This window comes from Salmo salar, unplaced genomic scaffold (genome assembly GCF_905237065.1).
Source record: "Salmo salar unplaced genomic scaffold, Ssal_v3.1, whole genome shotgun sequence".
Classification (NCBI taxonomy): Eukaryota; Metazoa; Chordata; class Actinopteri; order Salmoniformes; family Salmonidae; genus Salmo; species Salmo salar.
This window is the reverse complement of record NW_025548133.1, coordinates 146,076-163,180: the sequence shown is the minus strand read 5'-3', so window position 1 is coordinate 163,180 and position 17,105 is coordinate 146,076. Positions and strand designations below refer to the sequence as shown.

At 49.1% G+C, this 17,105-nt stretch overlaps 1 pseudogene; it reads right to left on the bottom strand.

Annotated features, from left to right (window-relative positions):
* LOC123724022 (E3 ubiquitin-protein ligase SMURF1-like) overlaps positions 1–12,979 on the bottom strand; it is an 86,230-nt pseudogene extending 73,251 nt beyond the window's left edge.
* Positions 12,980–17,105: the final 4,126 nt, after the last annotated feature.

Genomic DNA, 17,105 nt, shown 5'->3' with positions numbered 1-17,105 from the left:
AGGGTTTCAGGGTGTTTCAGGGGTTTCAGAGTGTTTCAGGGGGTTTCAGAGTGTTTCAGGGGTTTCAGGGTGTTTCAGGGGTTTCAGAGTGTTTCAGAGTGTTTCAGGGGTTTCAGAGTGTTTCAGAGTGTTTCAGAGGGTTTCAGAGTGTTTCAGGGGGTTTCAGAGTGTTTCAGAGTGTTTCAGAGTGTTTCAGAGTGTTTCAGAGTGTTTCAGAGTGTTTCAGGGGGTTTCAGGGGGTTTCAGAGGGTTTCAGGGGGTTTCAGAGTGTTTCAGAGTGTTTCAGAGGGTTTCAGGGGGTTTCAGGGTGTTTCAGAGTGTTTCAGAGTGTATTTCAGGGCGTTTCAGGGCGTTTCAGGGCGTTTCAGGGCGTTTACTCACAGGTCATAGTGTTGGTTCCATTTGGGGTCTAGAGTGCTCTTCACTGTGTCTGTAGAATGACACTGGCCTGATCCGTCCACCACTACCTTCGCAAATGGGTCCGGCAACCCTACACACACACACACACACACACACACACACGCACGCACGCACACGCGCAAACACACACACACACACACACACACACACACACAGTAGAATGTGAAAGAGAGATGAAGACAGAGAGAGAGGAGGGATCAGAGATACTAACAGAAGGAGAGGAGAGATGTAGACAGAGAGAGAGGAGGGATCAGAGATACTAACAGAAGGAGAGGAGAGATGTAGACAGAGAGAGAGGAGGGATCAGAGATACTAACAGAAGGAGAGGAGAGATGTAGACAGAGAGAGAGGAGGGATCAGAGATACTAACAGAAGGAGAGATGTAGACAGAGAGAGAGGAGGGATCAGAGATACTAACAGAAGGAGAGGAGAGATGTAGACAGAGAGAGAGGAGGGATCAGAGATACTAACAGAAGGAGAGGAGAGATGTAGACAGAGAGAGAGGAGGGATCAGAGATACTAACAGAAGGAGAGATGAAGACAGAGAGAGAGGAGGGATCAGAGATACTAACAGAAGGAGAGGAGAGATGTAGACAGAGAGAGAGGAGGGATCAGAGATACTAACAGAAGGAGAGGAGAGATGTAGACAGAGAGAGAGGAGGGATCAGAGATACTAACAGAAGGAGAGATGAAGACAGAGAGAGAGGAGGGATCAGAGATACTAACAGAAGGAGAGGAGAGATGTAGACAGAGAGAGAGGAGGGATCAGAGATACTAACAGAAGGAGAGATGTAGACAGAGAGAGAGGAGGGATCAGAGATACTAACAGAAGGAGAGGAGAGATGTAGACAGAGAGAGAGGAGGGATCAGAGATACTAACAGAAGGAGAGGAGAGATGTAGACAGAGAGAGAGGAGGGATCAGAGATACTAACAGAAGGAGAGATGTAGACAGAGAGAGAGGAGGGATCAGAGATACTAACAGAAGGAGAGGAGAGATGTAGACAGAGAGAGAGGAGGGATCAGAGATACTAACAGAAGGAGAGAGAGATGTAGACAGAGAGAGAGGAGGGATCAGAGATACTAACAGAAGGAGAGATGAAGACAGAGAGAGAGGAGGGATCAGAGATACTAACAGAAGGAGAGGAGAGATGTAGACAGAGAGAGAGGAGGGATCAGAGATACTAACAGAAGGAGAGGAGATGTAGACAGAGAGAGAGGAGGGATCAGAGATACTAACAGAAGGAGAGGAGAGATGTAGACAGAGAGAGAGGAGGGATCAGAGATACTAACAGAAGGAGAGGAGAGATGAAGACAGAGAGAGAGGAGGGATCAGAGATACTAACAGAAGGAGAGATGTAGACAGAGAGAGAGGAGGGATCAGAGATACTAACAGAAGGAGAGGAGAGATGTAGACAGAGAGAGAGGAGGGATCAGAGATACTAACAGAAGGAGAGATGTAGACAGAGAGAGAGGAGGGATCAGAGATACTAACAGAAGGAGAGATGTAGACAGAGAGAGAGGAGGGATCAGAGATACTAACAGAAGGAGAGATGTAGACAGAGAGAGAGGAGGGATCAGAGATACTAACAGAAGGAGAGGAGAGATGTAGACAGAGAGAGAGGAGGGATCAGAGATACTAACAGAAGGAGAGGAGAGATGTAGACAGAGAGAGAGGAGGGATCAGAGATACTAACAGAAGGAGAGATGTAGACAGAGAGAGAGGAGGGATCAGAGATACTAACAGAAGGAGAGGAGAGATGTAGACAGAGAGAGAGGAGGGATCAGAGATACTAACAGAAGGAGAGGAGAGATGTAGACAGAGAGAGAGGAGGGATCAGAGATACTAACAGAAGGAGAGATGTAGACAGAGAGAGAGGAGGGATCAGAGATACTAACAGAAGGAGAGGAGAGATGTAGACAGAGAGAGAGGAGGGATCAGAGATACTAACAGAAGGAGAGATGTAGACAGAGAGAGAGGAGGGATCAGAGATACTAACAGAAGGAGAGAGAGATGTAGACAGAGAGAGAGGAGGGATCAGAGATACTAACAGAAGGAGAGATGAAGACAGAGAGAGAGGAGGGATCAGAGATACTAACAGAAGGAGAGGAGAGATGTAGACAGAGAGAGAGGAGGGATCAGAGATACTAACAGAAGGAGAGAAGATGTAGACAGAGAGAGAGGAGGGATCAGAGATACTAACAGAAGGAGAGGAGAGATGTAGACAGAGAGAGAGGAGGGATCAGAGATACTAACAGAAGGAGAGATGAAGACAGAGAGAGAGGAGGGATCAGAGATACTAACAGAAGGAGAGATGAAGACAGAGAGAGAGGAGGGATCAGAGATACTAACAGAAGGAGAGGAGAGATGTAGACAGAGAGAGAGGAGGGATCAGAGATACTAACAGAAGGAGAGGAGAGATGTAGACAGAGAGAGAGGAGGGATCAGAGATACTAACAGAAGGAGAGATGTAGACAGAGAGAGAGGAGGGATCAGAGATACTAACAGAAGGAGAGGAGAGATGTAGACAGAGAGAGAGGAGGGATCAGAGATACTAACAGAAGGAGAGGAGAGATGTAGACAGAGAGAGGAGGGATCAGAGATACTAACAGAAGGAGAGGAGAGATGTAGACAGAGAGAGAGGAGGGATCAGAGATACTAACAGAAGGAGAGGAGAGATGAAGACAGAGAGAGAGGAGGGATCAGAGATACTAACAGAAGGAGAGGAGAGATGAAGACAGAGAGAGAGGAGGGATCAGAGATACTAACAGAAGGAGAGGAGAGATGTAGACAGAGAGAGAGGAGGGATCAGAGATACTAACAGAAGGAGAGGAGAGATGTAGACAGAGAGAGAGGAGGGATCAGAGATACTAACAGAAGGAGAGGAGAGATGTAGACAGAGAGAGAGGAGGGATCAGAGATACTAACAGAAGGAGAGATGAAGACAGAGAGAGAGGAGGGATCAGAGATACTAACAGAAGGAGAGATGTAGACAGAGAGAGAGGAGGGATCAGAGATACTAACAGAAGGAGAGGAGAGATGAAGACAGAGAGAGAGGAGGGATCAGAGATACTAACAGAAGGAGAGGAGAGATGTAGACAGAGAGAGGGAGGGATCAGAGATACTAACAGAAGGAGAGGAGAGATGTAGACAGAGAGAGAGGAGGGATCAGAGATACTAACAGAAGGAGAGAATGAAGACAGAGAGAGAGGAGGGATCAGAGATACTAACAGAAGGAGAGATGTAGACAGAGAGAGAGGAGGGATCAGAGATACTAACAGAAGGAGAGGAGAGATGTAGACAGAGAGAGAGGAGGGATCAGAGATACTAACAGAAGGAGAGAGAGATGTAGACAGAGAGAGAGGAGGGATCAGAGATACTAACAGAAGGAGAGATGTAGACAGAGAGAGAGGAGGGATCAGAGATACTAACAGAAGGAGAGATGTAGACAGAGAGAGAGGAGGGATCAGAGATACTAACAGAAGGAGAGGAGAGATGTAGACAGAGAGAGAGGAGGGATCAGAGATACTAACAGAAGGAGAGGAGAGATGTAGACAGAGAGAGAGGAGGGATCAGAGATACTAACAGAAGGAGAGATGTAGACAGAGAGAGAGGAGGGATCAGAGATACTAACAGAAGGAGAGAGAGATGAAGACAGAGAGAGAGGAGGGATCAGAGATACTAACAGAAGGAGAGATGTAGACAGAGAGAGAGGAGGGATCAGAGATACTAACAGAAGGAGAGGAGAGATGTAGACAGAGAGAGAGGAGGGATCAGAGATACTAACAGAAGGAGAGGATGTAGACAGAGAGAGAGGAGGGATCAGAGATACTAACAGAAGGAGAGGAGAGATGTAGACAGAGAGAGAGGAGGGATCAGAGATACTAACAGAAGGAGAGATGAAGACAGAGAGAGAGGAGGGATCAGAGATACTAACAGAAGGAGAGGAGAGATGTAGACAGAGAGAGAGGAGGGATCAGAGATACTAACAGAAGGAGAGATGAAGACAGAGAGAGAGGAGGGATCAGAGATACTAACAGAAGGAGAGATGTAGACAGAGAGAGAGGAGGGATCAGAGATACTAACAGAAGGAGAGATGAAGACAGAGAGAGAGGAGGGATCAGAGATACTAACAGAAGGAGAGGAGAGATGTAGACAGAGAGAGAGGAGGGATCAGAGATACTAACAGAAGGAGAGGAGAGATGTAGATAGAGAGAGAGGAGGGATCAGAGATACTAACAGAAGGAGAGAAATGTAGACAGAGAGAGAGGAGGGATCAGAGATACTAACAGAAGGAGAGAAGATGAAGACAGAGAGAGAGGAGGGATCAGAGATACTAACAGAAGGAGAGATGTAGACAGAGAGAGAGGAGGGATCAGAGATACTAACAGAAGGAGAGGAGAGATGTAGACAGAGAGAGAGGAGGGATCAGAGATACTAACAGAAGGAGAGGAATGAAGACAGAGAGAGAGGAGGGATCAGAGATACTAACAGAAGGAGAGGAGAGATGTAGATAGAGAGAGAGGAGGGATCAGAGATACTAACAGAAGGAGAGATGTAGACAGAGAGAGGAGGGATCAGAGATACTTACGGAAGAAGTCTTTCTTTGTGAGGTTCTTGGCACATAAGACTAGAAACACAGAACAGACAGTCAGTCAACCAAACAGATGTCACTACAGACAGCCTGACAGCCAATCAGATCAGTGATTAGGCTGCTGTAAGCCAATCAACGGATGTCTCTTCACCTCCCCACAGCTTCATCTCCCTCCCTTTCTCTCCCACAGCCTCTCTCTCTCTCCTCCTCCCCACAGCTTCTCTCTCTCTCTCCTCCCCACAGCTTCTCTCTCTCTCCTCCTCCCCACAGCTTCTCTCTCTCTCCTCCTCCCCACAGCTTCTCTCTCTCTCCTCCTCCTCCCCACAGCTTCTCTCTCTCCTCCTCCTCCCCACAGCTTCTCTCTCTCCTCCTCCTCCCCACAGCTTCTCTCTCTCTCCTCCTCCCCACAGCTTCTCTCTCTCTCCCTCCCCACAGCTTCTCTCTCTCTCTCTCTCCTCCTCCCACAGCCTCTCTCTCTCTCTCTCCTCCCCACAGCTTCTCTCTCTCTCCTCCTCCCCACAGCTTCTCTCTCTCTCCTCCTCCTCCTCCCCACAGCTTCTCTCGCTCTCCTCCTCCTCCTCCCCACAGCTTCTCTCTCTCTCTCCTCCCCACAGCTTCTCTCTCTCCTCCTCCCCACAGCTTCTCTCTCTCTCTCTCTCTCCTCCTCCCACAGCCTCTCTCTCTCTCTCTCCTCCTAACACAGCCTCTCTCTCCTCCTCCCACAGCCTCTCTCTCTCTCTCCTCCTCCCACAGCCTCTCTCTCTCTCTCCTCCTCCCACAGCCTCTCTCTCTCTCCTCCTCCCACAGCCTCTCTCTCTCTCTCCTCCTCCCACAGCTTCTCTCTCTCCTCCTCCTCCCCACAGCTTCCCTCTTCATCTCCCTCCCTTTCTCTCCCACAGCCTCTCTCTCTCTCTCCTCCCCACAGCTTCTCTCTCTCTCCTCCTCCCCACAGCTTCTCTCGCTCTCCTCCTCCTCCTCCCCACAGCTTCTCTCTCTCTCTCCTCCCCACAGCTTCTCTCTCTCTCTCCTCCCCACAGCTTCTCTCTCTCCTCCTCCCCACAGCTTCTCTCTCTCTCTCTCTCTCTCCTCCTCCCACAGCCTCTCTCTCTCTCTCTCCTCCCCACAGCTTCTCTCTCTCTCCTCCTCCTCCTCCCCACAGCTTCTCTCGCTCTCCTCCTCCTCCTCCCCACAGCTTCTCTCTCTCTCTCCTCCCCACAGCTTCTCTCTCTCCTCCTCCCCACAGCTTCTCTCTCTCTCTCTCTCTCTCTCCTCCTCCCACAGCCTCTCTCTCTCTCTCTCCTCCTCCCACAGCCTCTCTCTCTCTCTCCCCTAACACAGCCTCTCTCTCCTCCTAACACAGCCTCTCTCTCTCCTCCTCCCACAGCCTCTCTCTCTCTCTCCTCCTCCCACAGCCTCTCTCTCTCTCTCCTCCTCCCACAGCCTCTCTCTCTCTCTCCTCCTCCCACAGCTTCTCTCTCTCTCTCCTCCTCCCACAGCCTCTCTCTCTCCTCCTCCTCCCCACAGCTTCTCTCTCTCTCTCCTCCTCCCCACAGCTTCTCTCTCTCTCTCTCTCCTCCTCCCCACAGATTCTCTCTCTCTCTCTCTCTCTCTCCTCCTCCCCACAGATTCTCTCTCTCTCTCTCTCTCTCTCTCTCTCTCCTCCCCACAGCTTCTCTCTCTCTCTCTCCTCCTCCCCACAGCTTCTCTCTCTCTCTCCTCCTCCCCACAGCTTCTCTCTCTCTCTCTCCTCCTCCCCACAGCTTCTCTCTCTCTCTCTTCCTCCCCACAGCTTCTCTCTCTCTCTCTCTCTCTCCTCCTCCCCACAGCTTCTCTCCCTCTCTCTCTCTCCTCCTCCCCACAGCTTCTCTCTCTCTCTCTCCTCCTCCCCACAGCTTCTCTCTCTCTCTCTCCTCCTCCCCACAGCTTCTCTCTCTCTCTCTCTCTCCTCCTCCCCACAGCTTCTCTCCCTCTCTCTCCTCCTCCCCACAGCTTCTCTCTCTCTCTCTCCTCCTCCCCACAGCTTCTCTCCCTTTCTCTCTCCTCCTCCCCACAGCTTCTCTCTCTCTCTCTCCTCCTCCCCACAGCTTCTCTCTCTCTCTCTCCTCCTGCCACAGCTTCTCTCCCTCTCTCTCTCCTCCTCCCACAGCTCCTCTCCCTCTCTCTCTCCTCCCCACAGCTTCTCTCCCTCTCTCTCTCTCCTCCTCCCCACAGCTTCTCTCCCTCTCTCTCTCCTCCTCCCCACAGCTTCTCTCTCTCTCCCTCCTCCCACAGCTTCTCTCTCTCTCCTCCTCCCACAGCTTCTCTCTCCTCCTCCTCCTCCCCACAGCTTCTCTCTCTCTCCTCCTCCTCCTCCCCACAGCTTCTCTCGCTCTCCTCCTCCTCCTCCCCACAGCTTCTCTCTCTCTCTCCTCCCCACAGCTTCTCTCTCTCCTCCTCCCACAGCCTCTCTCTCTCTCTCTCTCTCTCCTCCTCCCCACAGCTTCTCTCTCTCCTCCTCCCACAGCCTCTCTCTCTCTCTCTCTCTCCTCCTCCCCACAGCTTCTCTCTCTCCTCCTCCCACAGCCTCTCTCTCTCTCTCTCTCTCTCCTCCTCCCCACAGCTTCTCTCTCTCTCTCCTTCCCCTTTTCTCCCCACAGCTTCTCTCCCTCTCTCTCTCCTCCTCCCCACAGCTTCTCTCCCTCTCTCTCTCCTCCTCCCCACAGCTTCTCTCCCTCCTCCTCCCCACAGCTTCTCTCCCTCTCTCTCTCCTCCTCCCCACAGCTTCTCTCTCTCTCCTCCTCCCCACAGCCTCTCTCTCTCTCTCTCCTCCTCCCACAGCCTCTCTCTCTCTCCCTCCTCCTACCACAGCCTCTCTCTCTCTCTCCTCCTCCCACAGCCTCTCTCTCTCTCTCCTCCTCCCACAGCCTCTCTCTCTCTCTCCTCCTCCCACAGCTTCTCTCTCTCTCTCTCCTCCTCCCACAGCTTCTCTCTCTCTCTCTCCTCCTCCCACAGCCTCTCTCTCTCTCTCTCTCCTCCTCCCACAGCCTCTCTCTCTCTCTCCTCCTCCCACAGCCTCTCTCTCTCTCTCCTCCTCCCACAGCCTCTCTCTCTCTCTCCTCCTCCCACAGCCTCTCTCTCTCTCCTCCTCCCACAGCATCTCTCTCTCTCTCTCCTCCTCCCACAGCCTCTCTCTCTCTCTCTCCTCCTCCCACAGCCTCTCTCTCTCTCTCCTCCTCCCACAGCCTCTCTCTCTCTCTCCTCCTCCCACAGCCTCTCTCTCTCTCTCCTCCTCCCACAGCCTCTCTCTCTCTCTCTCTCTCTCTCTCTCCTCCTCCCCACAGCTTCTCTCCCTCCTCCTCCTCCTCCTCCCACAGCTTCTCTCCCTCTCTCTTTCTCTCTCTCTCTCTCTCTCTCTCTCTCTCCTCCTCCCCACAGCTTCTCTCCCTCCTCCTCCTCCTCCTCCCACAGCTTCTCTCCCTCTCTCTTTCTCTCTCTCTCTCTCTCTCTCTCTCTCCTCCTCCCCACAGCTTCTCTCCCTCCTCCTCCTCCTCCTCCCACAGCTTCTCTCCCTCTCTCTCTCTCTCTCTCTCTCTCTCTCTCTCTCTCCTCCTCCCCACAGCTTCTCTCCCTCCTCCTCCTCCTCCTCCCACAGCTTCTCTCCCTCTCTCTTTCTCTCTCTCTCTCTCTCTCTCCTCCTCCCACAGCCTCTCTCACTCTCTCTCCTCCTCCCACAGCCTCTCTCTCTCTCTCTCCTCCTCCCACAGCCTCTCTCTCTCTCTCTCTCCTCCCACAGCCTCTCTCTCTCTCTCCTCCTCCCACAGCCTCTCTCTCTCTCTCTCCTCCTCCCACAGCCTCTCTCTCTCTCTCTCCTCCTCCCACAGCCTCTCTCTCTCTCTCTCCTCCTCCCACAGCCTCTCTCTCTCCTCCTCCCACAGCCTCTCTCTCTCCTCCTCCCACAGCCTCTCTCTCTCCTCCTCCCACAGCCTCTCTCTCTCTCTCTCTCTCTCTCTCTCTCTCTCTCCTCCCCCACAGCTTCTCTCCCTCCTCTTCCTCCTCCTCCCACAGCTTCTCTCCCTCTCTCTTTCTCTCTCTCTCTCTCTCTCTCTCTCTCTCCTCCTCCCCACAGCTTCTCTCCCTCTCTCTCTCCTCCTCCCCACAGCTTCTCTCTCTCTCCCTCTCTCTCCTCCTCCCCACAGCTTCTCTCAGCATCTATCCTGCGTACGTGTGTAGCGTATTTCAGTGTGTGTCTGTGGTGACCTGGGCTCATTGAGAGTATTAAACGGTCTCTTGCTCTCTGGCCAAGTTATCCTGACAACATTGTGTATTGATTCCTTGTGTTACTATTTTGATATTTCTTCTCTCTCTGCATTGTGGGTAAAGGGCCCTTAAGTAAGCATTTCACTGTTATGCTTCAATAAACAACAGGTGTAGGCTGTTTTATTTTAACACACACAGCTGGAACAATGGCTGTTACTGTAGTAGTTAACGGTAGCCATGCAGACTGGCCGGGCCTCTATTCAGACTGGCTGGGCCTCTCTATTCAGACTGGCCGGGCCTCTATTCAGACTGGCTGGGACTCTCTATTCAGACTGGCTGGCGCTCTATTCATGTAGTAGTTAACGGTAGCCATGCAGACTGGCTGGGCCTCTATTCAGACTGGCTGGGCCTCTATTCATGTAGTAGACTGGCTGGTCCTCTATTCATGTAGTAGTTAACGGCAGCCATGCAGACTGGCTGGGCCTCTATTCATGTAGTAGTTAACGGTAGCCATGCAGACTGGCTGGGTCTCCATTCATGTAGTAGTTAACGGCAGCCATGCAGACTGGCCGGGCCTCTATTCAGACTGGCTGGGCCTCTATTTGTGTAGTAGACTGGCTGGGCCTCTATTCGTGTAGTAGTTAACAGTAGCTATGCAGACTGGCTGGGCCTCTATTCAGACTGGCTGGGCCTCTATTCGTGTAGTAGTTAACGGTAGCTATGCAGACTGGCTGGGTCTCCATTCATGTAGTAGTTAACGGCAGCCATGCAGACTGGCCGGGCCTCTATTCAGACTGGCTGGGCCTCTATTTGTGTAGTAGACTGGCTGGGCCTCTATTCGTGTAGTAGTTAACAGTAGCTATGCAGACTGGCTGGGCCTCTATTCAGACTGGCTGGGCCTCTATTCGTGTAGTAGTTAACGGTAGCTATGCAGACTGGCCAGGCCTCTATTCATGTAGTAGTTAACGGCAGCTATGCAGACTGGCCAGGCCTCTATTCAGACTGGCTGGGCCTCTATTCAGACTGGCTGGGCCTCTATTCATGTAGTAGTTAACGGCAGCCATGCAGACTGGCTGGGCTCTATTCATGTAGTAGTTAACGGTAGCCATGCAGACTGGCTGGGCCTCTATTTGTGTAGTAGACTGGCTGGGCCTCTATTCAGACTGGCTGGGCCTCTATTCATGTAGTAGTTAACGGTAGCCATGCAGGCTGGCTGGGCCTCTATTCAGACTGGCCGGGTCTCTATTCATGTAGTAGTTAACGGTAGCCATGCAGACTGGCTGGGCCTCTATTCAGACTGGCTGGGCCTCTATTCATGTAGTAGTTAACGGTAGCCATGCAGACTGGCCGGGTCTCTATTCAGACTGGCTGGGCCTCTATTCATGTAGTAGACTGGCTGGGCCTCTATTCATGTAGTAGTTAACGGCAGCCATGCAGACTGGCTGGGCCTCTATTCATGTAGTAGTTAACGGTAGCCATGCAGACTGGCTGGGCCTCTATTCATGTAGTAGTTAACGGTAGCCATGCAGACTGGCTGGGCCTCTATTCATGTAGTAGTTAACAGCAGCCATGCAGACTGGCTGGGTCTCCATTCATGTAGTAGTTAACGGCAGCCATGCAGACTGGCCGGGCCTCTATTCAGACTGGCTGGGCCTCTATTCGTGTAGTAGACTGGCTGGGCCTCTATTCGTGTAGTAGTTAACGGTAGCCATGCAGACTGGCTGGGTCTCTATTCGTGTAGTAGTTAACAGTAGCTATGCAGAATGGCTGGGCCTCTATTCAGACTGGCTGGGCCTCTATTCGTGTAGTAGTTAACGGTAGCTATGCAGACTGGCCAGGTCTCTATTCATGTAGTAGTTAACGGCAGCTATGCAGACTGGCCAGGCCTCTATTCAGACTGGCTGGGCCTCTATTCAGACTGGCTGGGCCTCTATTCATGTAGTAGTTAACGGTAGCTATGCAGACTGGCTGGGCCTCTATTCATGTGGTAGTTAACGGCAGCCATGCAGCCTGGCTGGTCCTCTATTCAGACTGGCTGGGCCTCTATTCAGACTGGCTGGTCCTCTATTCAGATGGAGGTGAGTGATGTCTTACTGCAGTCTGGACTGAGCCTCGTCCACTGGTTCACACAGCTACAGTGTGTATGGTGTGCCAACCTACTAACTAACCAACTATGGACAAACTATCTAGGTGCTAGCCAACGTTACTGAGTATACACTAGTCAACTTAGTTTAGAGGCTTAATTTGCTGTAGAAACCCTGCCAACTAGGTGCTTTTGAGATCAGTTAGCTAGCTAGCTACATCTGTAAACGCTAGCTGGTTAGCCAGGTTAGATATGTAGGTAATGTAGAGAGAGCAGGTCAGTTATAGAGGGGAAGGTAGTTAGCTAGCTAGCTACATCTGTAAACGCTAGCTGGTTAGCCAGGTTAGATATGTAGGTAATGTAGAGAGAGCAGGTCAGTTATAGAGGGGAAGGTAGTTAGCTAGCTAGCTACATCTGTAAACGCTAGCTGGTTAGCCAGGTTAGATATGTAGGTAATGTAGAGAGGAAGGTAGTTAGCTAGCTAGCTACATCTGTAAACGCTAGCTGGTTAGATATGTAGGTAAAGTAGAGAGAGCAGGTCAGTTATAGAGGGGAAGGTAGTTAGCTACATCTGTAAACGCTAGCTGGTTAGCCAGGTTAGATATGTAGGTAATGTAGAGAGAGCAGGTCAGTTATAGAGGGGAAGGTAGTTAGCTAGCTAGCTACATCTGTAAACGCTAGCTGGTTAGCCAGGTTAGATATGTAGGTAATGTAGAGAGAGCAGGTCAGTTATAGAGGGGAAGGTAGTTAGCTAGCTAGCTACATCTGTAAACGCTAGCTGGTTAGATATGTAGGTAATGTAGAGAGAGCAGGTCAGTTATAGAGGGGAAGGTAGTTAGCAGGAATAACTCCTGGTTTGTCTAGAAATGACTAAATGTTTAGGTCTGGTTAGGCCACCGTGTCAGATAGTCGACTAAACAGTTGTTGTTTGTCCCGTCGGATTAGCATTCAGATCATGGCTAACCTAACTAAACTAACTAACTAACTAACTAACTAACTATTCCCGTTAGTTAACCTAGTAAAAACACCTTGGACATGACAAGACACTAACTAGCTTGTTAAAACAGGCGAATATCAAATCTAAAATGTACTAGTTAAATATCCACGAACTAGTTATCCTCGTCCGTTTGGTTGTTGAGTTATTATTATTTGTTTTAACTAACTAGTACTAGTTAACGTTACCTATATTAGACGTTAAGATGTTAGTAAATAGAAGAACCGGATGTAGTTATCGCCATGACAGGTCTGTCCAGCGGATTTTATCCGTTTTTAATCCCCCCCCCCCCCAAAAAAAAACAACACTCAAATGAACCGTAAAACGTTTTAGTTATCTACCGTTATTAGTTTTTTACCTGTCAGGCGGATTTTAATGCTGGACACGTTTCTCTGAGAGCCGGGACCCGACATCACAACGGAAGAACAGTGGTTGTAAACGCCAGCTTCAATATAACCAACTCCCAACACTCCTCCTGAGGATATTTGGACCTCTAGGTTGTTAGAATATGTGGCTTGTCTTCTTCAAGGGGAAATGTGTATTATTTCCAGGCGAAATCCCCCGTCCCGAACAAGCAGCAACACAGACGGACATTTTCAAGGTGGCTCTGGACCATAAAGTTAGAATACTAGAAGGGATAAAGGAGGAGGAGGAGGGGGGGGGGATCCTTATATATAGTTGTCTAAAAGGTCAGCCATGTTGGTCAGGGAGTTGAGCAACTATGGTTTTCCCAGTGCTGTGATAAGATATTGTGGGAGAATAAAATAATGAATGTAAATCATTTATCTGTACTGTATGTGTTTTAGCTAACTGGCCAGCCTGTTATAGAGCAATGATTCCATTATTTAAAGAACAAAACACATTTCTGAAGACAAACAAAACACATTTCTAGCAGCAAATGTGTTAAATTATAGCCGTGGTATAAAAGGGACAATGCAACTCCGTGGAAGGTTATTTCCACTCCACTAGCGCGTCGTGGAAAATACAGTACCTTCCACATTGTTCATTGTCTTTAGAAATGCGTTTGTTTGAAGCCTGGATACAGCCCTTAGCCGTGGTATATTGGCCATATATCACAAACCCCCCGAAGTGCTATTATTGCTATTATAAACTGGTTATCAATGTAATTAGAACTGTAAAAATAAAAAAAAAGTGTTTTGTCATGCCCGTTGTAACCACGGCTGTCAGCCAATCAGCATTCAGGGCTCGAACCACCCAGTTTATAAAGGGAAATAAAATCACGCTTTAAAATGCCATTCAAGCCACTCAGAAATGAGCATTCAACCATGCCATGGTATAAATTACTATATATTAGGTTGACAATAATAATATTACACCATTTCTGATATCACATGCTTTTTATTATTTATTTTAATGGATAATATACCATCGTTCCAATTTGAATGGTTTGGATTTCTCCCTGACACAATATGGCTGCGATTTTCACCCCATTCTGGAAGGTTGACGGTTTACGACACTATCCCCTCTAGTAATGTGATAGGATCTCTATGTTCTGGACTGGCTCAAACAGGCATGTCCTGAAGTTACATGGCTAATACTTCCTCGGCTCTGGAAACATAGGCGTGCTCGGGAATCGGACTGTTTAGGATAAATTATTATTATTATTATTTTATTTTTTTTTAAAGTGTGAACGGCAAGGAGAGAGAAGGAGGCGGGAAGGAGGAAAGAGTAAGGAGAGACAGAGAGAAGGAAAGGAAGGGAGGAGACGGTAAAGAAGAGAGAGAAGGAAAGGAAGGAAGGAGAGAAGTGAGAGAAAAAGGAAGGAAGGAAGGAAGGAAGGAAGGAAGGAAGGAAGGAAGGCAGGCAGGCAGGCAGGCAGGCAGGCAGGCAGGCAGGCAGGCAGGCAGGCAGGCAGGCAGGCAGGCAGGCAGGAAGGAAGGAAGGAAGGAAGGAAGGAAGGAAGGCAGGCAGGCAGGCAGGCAGGCAGGCAGGCAGGCAGGCAGGCAGGCAGGCAGGCAGGAAGGAAGGAAGGAAGGAAGGAAGGAAGGAAGGAAGGAAGGCAGGCAGGCAGGAAGGAAGGAAGGCAGGAAGGAAGGAAGGAAGGATGGAAGGCAGGAAGGAAGGAAGGAAGGCAGGAAGGAAGGAAGGAAGGAAGGAAGGAAGGAAGGAAGGAAGGAAGGAAGGAAGGAAGGAAGGAAGGAAGGAAGGAAGGAAGGAAGGAAGGAAGGAAGGAAGGAAGGAAAGGAAGGGAGGAAGGAAGGAGAGGGTAAATGAGAGAAAATGTTAGGTTGCACGGATTAGTTTAGTAGTTTTAGCTGCTTTGGGTTAGTGGTCACTAGTGTGATTAGCTGTGGAACAAAGGAGTCTCTCATAATGCTGTTTACTGCACAAACTAAATGATCCCACACACACACCAGCCCATTCCTTTGGCATTCGGCTGTTCTTCGCTATAGATTGGACACATAGGGTATAGGGGGAGTACATGCATTAGGGTATAGATAGGGTATAGGGGGAGTACATGCATTAGGGTATAGATAGGGTATAGGGGGAGTACATGCATTAGGGTATAGATAGGGTATAGGGGGGAGTACATGCATTAGGGTATAGATAGGGTATAGGGGGAGTACATGCATTAGGTATAGATAGGGTATAGGGGGAGTACATGCATTAGGGTATAGATAGGGTATAGGGGGAGTAAATGCATTAGGGTATAGATAGGGTATAGGGGAGTAAATGCATTAGGGTATAGATAGGGTATAGGGGAGTGAATGCATTAGGGTATAGATAGGGTATAGGGGGAGTACATGCATTAGGGTATAGATAGGGTATAGGGGGGAGTGAATGCATTAGGGTATAGATAGGGTATAGGGGGAGTAAATGCATTAGGGTATAGGGGAGTACATGCATTAGGGTATAGATAGGGTATAGGGGGAGTAAATGCATTAGGGTATAGAGAGGGTATAGGGGGAGTAAATGCATTAGGGTATAGATAGGGTATAGGGGGGAGTACATGCATTAGGGTATAGAAAGGGTATAGGGGAGTACATGCATTAGGGTATAGATAGGGTATAGGGGGAGTACATGCATTAGGGTATAGATAGGGTATAGGGGGGAGTAAATGCATTAGGGTATAGATAGGGTATAGGGGGAGTACATGCATTAGGGTATAGATAGGGTATAGGGGGAGTACATGCATTAGGGTATAGATAGGGTATAGGGGGGAGTACATGCATTAGGGTATAGATAGGGTATGGGGGAGTAAATGCATTAGGGTATAGATAGGGTATAGGGGGAGTACATGCATTAGGGTATAGATAGGGTATAGGGGAGTACATGCATTAGGGTATAGATAGGGTATAGGGGGGAGTACATGCATTAGGGTATAGATAGGGTATAGGGGGAGTACATGCATTAGGGTATAGATAGGGTATAGGGGGAGTACATGCATTAGGGTATAGATAGGGTATAGGGGAGTACATGCATTAGGGTATAGATAGGGTATAGGGGAGTACATGCATTAGGGTATAGATAGGGTATAGGGGAGTACATGCATTAGGGTATAGATAGGGTATAGGGGGAGTACATGCATTAGGGTATAGATAGGGTATAGGGGAGTACATGCATTAGGGTATAGATAGGGTATAGGGGGAGTACATGCATTAGGGTATAGATAGGGTATAGGGGAGTAAATGCATTAGGGTATAGATAGGGTATAGGGGGAGTACATGCATTAGGGTATAGATAGGGTATAGGGGGAGTAAATGCATCAGGGTATAGATAGGGTATAGGGGGAGTACATGCATTAGGGTATAGATAGGGTATAGGGGGAGTGAATGCATTAGGGTATAGATAGGGTATAGGGGGAGTACATGCATTAGGGTATAGATAGGGTATAGGGGGAGTAAATGCATTAGGGTATAGATAGGGTATAGGGGGAGTACATGCATTAGGGTATAGATAGGGTATAGGGGGAGTACATGCATTAGGGTATAGATAGGGTATAGGGGGAGTAAATGCATTAGGGTATAGATAGGGTATAGGGGGAGTACATGCATTAGGGTATAGATAGGGTATAGGGGAGTGAATGCATTAGGGTATAGATAGGGTATAGGGGGAGTAAATGCATTAGGGTATAGATAGGGTATAGGGGGAGTAAATGCATTAGGGTATAGATAGGGTATAGGGGGAGTACATGCATTAGGGTATAGAGAGGGTATAGGGGGAGTACATGCATTAGGGTATAGATAGGGTATAGGGGGAGTAAATGCATTAGGGTATAGATAGGGTATAGGGGAGTAAATGCATTAGGGTATAGATAGGGTATAGGGGGAGTACATGCATTAGGGTTTAGATAGGGTATAGGGGGAGTACATGCATTAGGGTATAGGTAGGGTATAGGGGGAGTACATGCATTAGGGTATAGATAGGGTATAGGGGGAGTAAATGCATTAGGGTATAGATAGGGTATAGGGGGAGTACATGCATTAGGGTATAGATAGGGTATAGGGGGAGTACATGCATTAGGGTATAGATAGGGTATAGGGGGAGTAAATGCATTAGGGTATAGATAGGGTATAGGGGAGTGAATGCATTAGGGTATGGGTAGGGTATAGGGGAGTACATGCATTAGGGTATAGATAGGGTATAGGGGAGTACATGCATTAGGGTATAGGGGGAGTACATGCATTAGGGTATAGATAGGGTATAGGGGGAGTAAATGCATTAGGGTATAGATAGGGTATAGGGGGAGAAAATGCATTAGGGTATAGATAGGGTATAGGGGGAGTACATGCATTAGGGTATAGAGAGGGTATAGGG